Here is a 9,126-nt window from a genome sequence, read left to right as displayed (position 1 = left end):
GGCAGCTGTAGATGCTCGTTTTTATCCGGGGCCGAGTCGAAGCAGACTCGAAGCAATCACAACCTAACCCGTCCTTGAACCAGTTCCAGGCCCAATTCAAGCCCAATGGACGACATTTGATTACAGAGGAAAAGAGAGAGGTTAATGTCAGTTATCAGCAGTTAACAATCAGATGGTGGGGGGTCGGTTTTTGAGGATTTAACAGGGAAACTGAGAGCAAAAGAAGAGGGGGACCTCCATTTTTTTTTTTTTTTTTTGGACAGAAAATAGAAAAACAGAAAAACATTGTTGTATTGTACGATCCTCCTATTCAAAGATCAAAGGAAACAATTCTTTTCAGAGAATCAAAACAGTGCAAAGAGAAATACAACTCATACAAGCAAATACTAAAAAATTTTCAGAAGCATTGAAAAAATTTGGGGAACTTATTTCCCTGTGAAATTGTACAAACTACAAAAGAGCAGGAAAGAAAGTTTCTTCAAAAGTCTATCCATCATTTTTACAGCGGCAGTGCATAACTTCCTTAAGGAATTTTTAGCATTCAAACCAAGACAGAGCAACACAATCAACACAAAGCAACAGGTATTTAATTTAATTTATTTATTTTTACGTTTTGCATCCATTTGAGATAAGCAGAGGGTTTGATTTAGGTCTACCTGAGTAGATGTGAGTTGAACGTAGGCCACTTTAGACCTCTCCATGGTCTCCAGAATGTTTCTCACCGGGAATAGAGGGTACATTCGTTCGTGTTGCCTAGATCGAGTGATTAGCACTTGGGTTTCAGAGAGTAGGTCCTTGAGGGAATTGATCAGCCTTGAAAATAGTGGGTATAAGGAGGGATTGTAGGTTACCTGGGTTGTGAGCGCAGATGGAGTCTCGGTGACTCCATTTCATTGTCATTCGGTTTCCGTTGTCAAAGAAGAGGAATTGATGTTAGTTTTAGTAAATAGAAATTCTTGAGTCAAAACAGTAGAGAGCGAGAGAGAGTTACGTCGGTTTAGGAGTGATCCGCCGTCGTGGATGGCGGTTAAGCGGTCGCGGCCATGGTGGCTAGGGTCTTACGCTCGAGGAGAGTTGAAGAGAGGATGAAGACGAGGGTAGAGAGGTGAGAAATGGTTTTAGGGTAAGCATTTTACCCAAATGGTCGCATATATTCTGTTGCTAAAACAGCGACGTTTCGGGGTTATACGGAACGACAGTGTTTCATCGACTTGGTCACCCGGGTTTTGGGAATAGGATTATTCGCGTGTGAGGTCCATTAGTATTAATCGAGATTTTCATTTATTTTATTTTGTCTCTTTAGTTTATATGTGTTTCATTTTGATACCCAGTTTTAGTGTATTTAAGTTTGCTATTTTTTAAGACATTTAACCTTCATATTTTTGCATGTCGTATTTTAGTCATTAATCGAATGTTTCTATTTTTCTAATTTTGTATCTTTGTTTTGTGTGTATATAATTTCGGTACCAAGTTAGAGTATATAAGTTTTTCGGTTTTAAGCATTTGACTTTCGATTTGCGCATGTTGCGTTTTAGTCCTAGGGTTGTGTTGTTTTAAGTTTCTGTGCTATTGCGTATTCTGCATAGTATTTTATTAGTTCACATTTTAGTCCTTAAATGGTTGTTTTCGTATTCCTTATTTTGTCTCTATGTTTTGCCCCATTTAATCTTCGTCCTAAAGTGTTATTGTAATTAGTTTCTGTTTTTTAGACATTGGACTTTGAATGTTTTGCATGTTCTATTTTAGTCCATTTTGTGTGTTTAATCGAATTTTGCAATGATTGTGATTCTGGCTCATGAATTTAAAAAGTTTCCATTTTGACTCCATTATTTATTCAAGTTAATTTCTTGTATTTTTACGTTTGGTATGTAATTATGTTAATATTTTTATTTTCGTCCATAAATTTAAATTTTAAATACTTTAGTCATAATTTAGACTTTTTAGATTAATTCTTTAAATTTAAATTTATTTTAATATAGTCTATTCTTAGATTTGTTTTTTTTGTTTATATCTACTTTGCATGTTATGCGAATGATTTATGGTGACCCACATGCCATCATTCTTTGTATTATTTGTATGATAGCCTCACTTGCATAACTCGACATGTTCATAATCGAATTAAGGGTAATACACTTTTAATTTAAAATTGTTTTAAGTGGGCAGTCATAACTGATTTGAGGTCCGCTTCTAATGATTTTAAAATAAAAGTGTATCCCGAAAGTGAAACAAAAAAATTTTTGATTCATCACCTAAAATTTGGGAACGAGAGAAAAAGAAATGTTCGTTTATTTAAATATATCGAGAAAAGGTTGTTATATCTTTAAGATCTGGTCTCGATATTTGTAAATAATCGAACATTCTTTATCTTTCTAAAATGACTTGGTAATTTTAATTTAATTTATTTGAGTGTTTTTGAAAGTTTTAAATTTACATTTTTTTTTATGGGATCGAAAATCAAAATAAATTCGAATTTGTAAAGTTCATTGTAAAGACGTTAATTAATCGATTAGGTACCGATTTAGGGCGTTGTGGGGGTGCTAATCCTTCCCCACATGTAATCGACTCCCGAACTCATTTTCTGGTAACGCAGACCTCAATTTGTTGTTTTAATTAAAATTAATTTTTATTTAAAATGACGAAACGTTTTTGGGTGTCCAATCACACCCTAATCAAAGATTGGTGGCGACTCTTTGAACTGTATTTTTTTCAATCGTAAAGAAAATCCAAAATTTTTCGAAACGAGAGGTTTTTAAATCGCATTTGTTTTTTAAATTAAAAATCAGTTGAAAGAGGTAAATTAAAAATTAATGTGGTTTTCAGAATCTCACCTTTTCACTTTTAAGGAAAAAATCGTTTCGACAACTACCTTAGCCAAAGAATCCAAAATGAAGCTTCGTTAGCTCAACTACACTTGCTCGTTCTTTCTCTTCTTGAGCTATGGTGCTCACACCCATTTTCTCTAGCCACACAAGGAAAGCAAGGATTTTCGTAACATAAAGAAGATTTTAAAAAGTCTTAAGGACATATTTAAAGCTTATTGAAGTAGAAAAAGAAGCTTTTACCACGTACTTGAAGCTATGAAGCTTAGAGGAAAAGATTGAAGAAGAAAAGGAGGAAGAGAAAAGAATGATGAAAGTGTTCACCTTTCACCCAAAATCCATGCCCAAAGCTATAAGAATCCCAAGAAATCGACGTCTTTTTTTCAATGGTCTAATTACACCTTCGATTCATCTTATTTTGTCTTCTATGTAAAAAATTCCTTTTTAAAATCAATTAGACTCAATTCACACCTAGTCTAACGACTTTATTTGTAAACTTCACACGATCCTTGTACCTCTTGGGTCAACCCAAAATTTAAAACATTACAAATATTTTCGTAAAAAATTAAACATCTATTATTTTTTTAATATTGTACTTATTGAGTTTAATCAGACATATATTAATTTTGGACTGTTACTTGGCAATTTTGTGTATGTAGATTCATTTGTTTATTCTCATTATTTTTGTATAATTATTTATTAGTGGAGCTCTTCTTTTACACCGTGTTAAAATTGTTTTAATCCATGTGTATTATTAATTAGTTAATTTTTCATTACCTTAATTGTTTTTATTTTAAGAAATAATTTTAATGAAATTTTACGGATCATTCAAGTGGATCTAATGTGAGCTAGGTATAACAATTTGTGAACGAAATGACTTGGTATAACATGAGGAATATGAGTATAGTTAAAGATTCAATTAAAATTCTAATTCCATAGGAAGGTGATAGATTATAGGATAATTGTACTCAGATTTACAAGTTTTAAAAATAATATGAAACCCACGGCCATCTCCCACGTAAGGAGATGCTTATATTCTGCTTCAGCCGTCGCTGCCCTTAGTTTGATGAAAGCTTGTAACTAGATCGGATGACACGGAAGAAGTGGTGAAAGAGAGACTCCGAATATACAATGAAAAGGTATCGGCTTTGTTCTTTAGTCTTGCTTCATGTAAATGTTAGCTGGACATGAAAAATATCTTGAAATGTACATGCCCACTGGTATAGCTAGAACTTAGAATGATTTTCTTGTTCACATATGAAATGGGAAATTTGCAAATTCTTTTATGGTGAAACTTTTTTCACTTTTTTATTGACCGTGGAGGAGTAGATTAAGGATTTAATTATAATCGAGCCTCTGAATTAAAATTAAATAATCATCCAAGCACTTATTGTTTCATTGCAATAATTTAAGCCCTTAAACACATATTTTCACCTAATTGAGCCCTTAGTTTGATGAAAATTGGTGTAAGCCACCATCAATTTCCAGCCAGTCGATCAATAGGTTGAACATAGATTTTTGAATCCTGAAATAAACTAGAATAAATGATTGAGGTTAATCGATTGTGATAAAATGCTAGCAGCCTGGATGATTATTTAATTTAGTTTAGGAGTTGTTTTTATACATTTGTTTTGGGATAGGGTGGGAATCTAGATGCTCTAGCAGCAGCCTGGATGATTATTTAATTTAGTTTAGGAGTTGTTTTTATACATATGTTTTGGGATAGGGTGGGAATCTAGATGCTCATACGGTGTGCATCATAATGAAAATTTTCATTTCAGACTTTTAGTTTACTTTCTTCTTTCACCAATAACCATTTGTCGGTATCCAATTTCGCTCAAAGGGTCAGCCTTTGGAGGACTACTACCGCAATCAAGGAAAGTGGATGGAATTTGATTTACCAGGGGGTATCCCTGAATCATTGCCAAAGTTATTGGAGGCTCTCAACCTTTATGAGTTTGACGAAAGGCAGTCCCTTGCAGCATTAGGTGTTACTGACTACCGTAGTTTTATAGGTGAGTCTCGTATTCTTTGCATGATGGAGTAGCATGCTTATCAATTTTGCATTCACAAGAGAGAACTTGTTTTTTTTTTGCAAATAAATGCTTCAAAACTTTTGCATAGTCGAACTATTATATTATTTGTTTACAAGGAGACTCTGTTGTATTGTAATTTGAGAGAGATACAAACGGGAGGTTTTGTGAGAGATTTACATATCCAATAGCAGCTTTCAGAAATAATACTTCCTCAATGGAAAATCATTGTGTAAAACTATATTTTCTTGCTGCAAATAATAGTTGTGATGTCAGTGCAGCTTCAGTGATTATCCTTGTAATACCCCAAAAATTCAAATAATGACCAAAATATAAATTTTGAAAGTTTGATGGTCAAAGAAGAAAATTGGGAAACAGTTTAGGGAATTAAGTGAGAAATTTCCTAAAAATAAGTTTATTCCATAAATATATGGTTTACTCTTGAGAGTGGGCTTTTATAGAAATTATATTTTTGGATTTGGAATTTTAGTAAAGAAAAATTAGAAATGGTTAAAGCTCGGTAAGGAATTGGAAATTCAGATCGAATTGGAATTTTACAAAAAATTGAAGGATGTTATAAAATGGTTGAAAATATTATTTTTAATATTTTGGGATCAGAGAAATTTGGTTTGGAAATGTGCAATTTTTCAGATTTAATCGAAACAGTGGAATTTAGTGACTAAAACGCAAATTTTAAAAATTTAAGGAGAATTTCTGAATCAAAAGTCAAAATAATTTAACTTTGACTTTGAAATATGATAAGGATGAGTTGTCATGGTTTTATAGTGAATATGGAGATTCATTAATGGCAAAAATGGAATTTCCTATTGAATTGAATAAAAAAATTCCATTATACTATATTAAGCCATGTGCTAGATTTATTTAAAATTAGAGTATCAATGATGAAGGAGCATTTTCAGCTCATCTTCTTCTCCAAGCTGCCGTGGGTGTTCTTCAAAGGTGAGAGAAAACTTCAACTCAATTTTCAAGCAATTTACTTATGATTTTGAGTAAGTTGTAAATAAAAAATTGTTATATGTGAAAAACGCTATCATTTAGCACCAATATTGCATGATAATCTTGTTGGTGTGCAAAGATCCCAAATGTAAGAGTTTGTTTTCATATAAGGGATCACGAAATTGATAATAAATCTTGATGTTTGTGAGGTAGTAGATTCATATTCAAGCATGAAAGATGATTAGAACATGTTTCATCTTTCTACAACTTGTTCTTTAAATTTCGACCATGAATGGTTTGAGTGAGAAAAATTATGGAAAATTATATATGGGATGGAAATGATGAATGAAGTATTCTACAAGCTTTAGAAAAATTGGGGATCATTTTGTAATTTTTGAAAAGTTGGGGATCAATTTGTAAATTTTGGAAAATTGATGGGTTGTTGTGTAAGTGTTGTATAATTGATGTACTTTGCCATGAATTGATCAAATAAAATTGACTCTATGCCCAAGTATGTTATTGAGGTTCAGTGGTATTAATGGCATATCATAGAGTCTAGCAACTGTATATTAGGTAGCACTAAAGTGTCTAGAGAAGGCACATAGTGCAGGCCTTAGTGTCTAGTAAAGACACAGTACAAACACTACGGTGTACTAGGTGGGTAAATCCCGACCTCAGCACTACGGTGCATTATTAGGTGAGCAAAGCTCGACCTCAGCACTTCGGTGCAACATTTGACTCCTATACCGGGTTCCTCATACAATTATGCTATGGGCTATGGATTATGGTTTATTGGTTAATAAATGGTAACCATGCAAATAAGTTTATGAGCTTACGGAATAATGGCAAGTATATTGATAAAATAAGCTTACGAGCTTATGGGATTAAATGGTAAGTATATTGGTAAAATAAACTTACGAGCTTATGAGATTAATAAGTATTTTTCGGAAGTTACTGTAGTAGTTACTGTAGCAATTACTGTAGCAGTGAACATTACCAACGTTAACATTTTTCCAGAATGCTACAAGGTGCCGATTCTCCTGCTACAGGGTACCGATTCCCCTGCTACAGGAACCGATTCCATCACTGTTCACTGTTCACTATTCATAAAAAAATCTTTTGAATTAAATTTGTTATAATGAAACATAATTTATATGATATGATATTTTTATAATATCAGTTTTCATTTTAAGGAAATAAATTTTAAATCACTTTTGAATTTTAAAATGTTTTAGAAATTCGGAAGACATCTATAATCTGTATAGGTATAATTATACGGATTATGGGTGTTACAATATTTGATTCTTGATCTCTTATGATTAGCGAGCTGAAAGTGTGTCATGTATGTTGAGGTTAGTCCAAATGTCAATTTAACATATCCTTGCAGCTGGCCGAGCTGGCTGGGTCTAGTATTACCCAGGCAGTAAGTTATTGCAGCTGCATAAATCAAACTGGGGAGACTAGCCAGCTCTTGACTGCAATAGTTTCAGCAGTCCAAAGATAGATCGCCCCATAGATATACTATATACATGTCATTCTTCAGTATTTGTACACTCGCACATGCGTGTACGCACCCACTGATACACACACATGTGATTGCCCAATAGATATACTATATACGGATCATTGTTTAGTATTCACACTCTAGCTCATGCGCGCGTACCTGCACACACATACACAAGCAGTGTCGGCCCCATGCACAGCTTGATAGTATGACCAAGGCCTAACTGGGCTAATGAGCATACAAAATTAAGTCGAGATCAGTTAAAATTCATCTTGATAGTTTGTGCTTCCACCAGTATCAACCCCATGCTCTTGACAGGTCCAAGTTATCGTCATTCAATTTTGAGATCAATTGTTATATGATCCAACTATATTACTGTTGTAATAAAAGGTGATATTAAGAGGTGCCTCGATGATCGAATTATAGCATCGAGATCCTTCCATTATTACGAAGTTTGAACTCTTCTTGTAGGGTCATAGGTCGCTCGGAAGCAAGTTTTCTTACTTCACGTTACCCCATAATTGCAAGAATTCTAGAGCTGTTGAAGGCACCGCTAGGTTTACCATGAGCAAGAGGGATGCTTAGGAAGCACATCGTGTCATTATGAGTGAATTATGCCTAAACACTATTAACATCTTAAACAGTCTTATATAGCCAAAAAATTTATGTCGACAGGTTGAGATAAAATTTGAAGTAAATTATATTAGTGATTTTGCTTCATTTTTTTCTTATTTTGATTTCGATTTTTTTAAGAAAGTTATGTTATGATCATTTTTTATTTGTCTTATTTTGATCATTGGACTGTTAATTCTTGTTACTTTATTGACGTATCAAAAGTGATAAAATTTTAATTTACAATCTGCATTTTAGGCAAAATATTAATTTAACACTAAACTTTAGACAAAAATGGTAATTTGGCTCTCGAACTTATGATAAAATATCAATTAGATCTGTATATCTCATCAAAGACTTTGTCGTCGATCGTCATTCATCATCGTTATTGGTCACTGATGTTTGTCGTCATTGACCATCATTTGATACTAAAATTTCCAATTTACTGTTTTTGACCTCCTAGATGTGAAGCTAATGTTCGTTTTGCTAAAAATTATATTGATACTACATTGTATTAAACTTTTTAAGTTTACATTGATTTAAAATCATTATGTGAATGTAAATGATAACTGAGATTAAAAGTTAAATATGAGAAGATTTTTATTAGTAAGAAAGATGTGGATAATGTGAATGCTCAAAATTTTAATCTAATTTTATATGATTAAAATTTAAAAATATTTTTTTCTAATTAAAAAAGATAAATTTTCAATTTTCTTATCTTTAAAAATTTAAAAATGATTTTAGAATTTTTATATATAATTATTTTGAAAAAAAACTAAAATATCAAAAATAATATTTTAATTATAATTTAAGATTGAATTTTGATACTAATTGTCAAATTTATATATCACATTATCGTTTCGTTAATGCATTAATAATTCTTAACGGTTAAATGATTTATTTAGTAACTTTCTAGAATATGGATGATCATAGTATAATTGTTTATAATTAAATAATAGAAACGTAAATTGACCAACAGTTTAATTACTAAATTAATAGTTGATCCTTTTATTTACAAAACAATACGCGGTAATTAATTGAGTAATCGCTTACGTATGAAATAACTTTCATATAATATATTAGGTATAATATCAAAATAAGGGTCCAAACTATATCATTTTTTCATTAGGCTTAATATCAAAATGAGGGTCTAAACTATATTAAATTTTTCATGTATCTAAATTATATTTTAACTTTTTCT

The 9,126-nt window shown here is 32.0% G+C and overlaps 1 long non-coding RNA gene across 2 annotated transcripts; it reads left to right on the top strand.

The window, feature by feature from the left end:
* The first annotated feature begins 3,877 nt into the window (after positions 1–3,877).
* Positions 3,878–7,340, top strand: LOC120209816. Of its 2 annotated transcripts, XR_005524441.1 has the most exons (3): positions 3,878–3,958; positions 4,663–4,834; positions 7,197–7,340. It is a non-coding gene; the product is annotated as an uncharacterized LOC120209816 (long non-coding RNA). The 2 variants fall into 2 exon arrangements; XR_005524440.1 differs by lacking the exon at positions 7,197–7,340 and having other exon boundaries at positions 4,663–5,106.
* The last annotated feature ends 1,786 nt before the right edge of the window (positions 7,341–9,126 follow it).

This window comes from Hibiscus syriacus, unplaced genomic scaffold (assembly GCF_006381635.1).
Source record: "Hibiscus syriacus cultivar Baekdansim isolate YM2019G1 unplaced genomic scaffold, ASM638163v2 tig00020298_pilon, whole genome shotgun sequence".
Lineage (NCBI taxonomy): Eukaryota > Viridiplantae > Streptophyta > Magnoliopsida > Malvales > Malvaceae > Hibiscus > Hibiscus syriacus.
The sequence above is the reverse complement of the archived record's forward strand: the minus strand, read 5'-3'. Positions and strand labels throughout refer to the sequence as shown.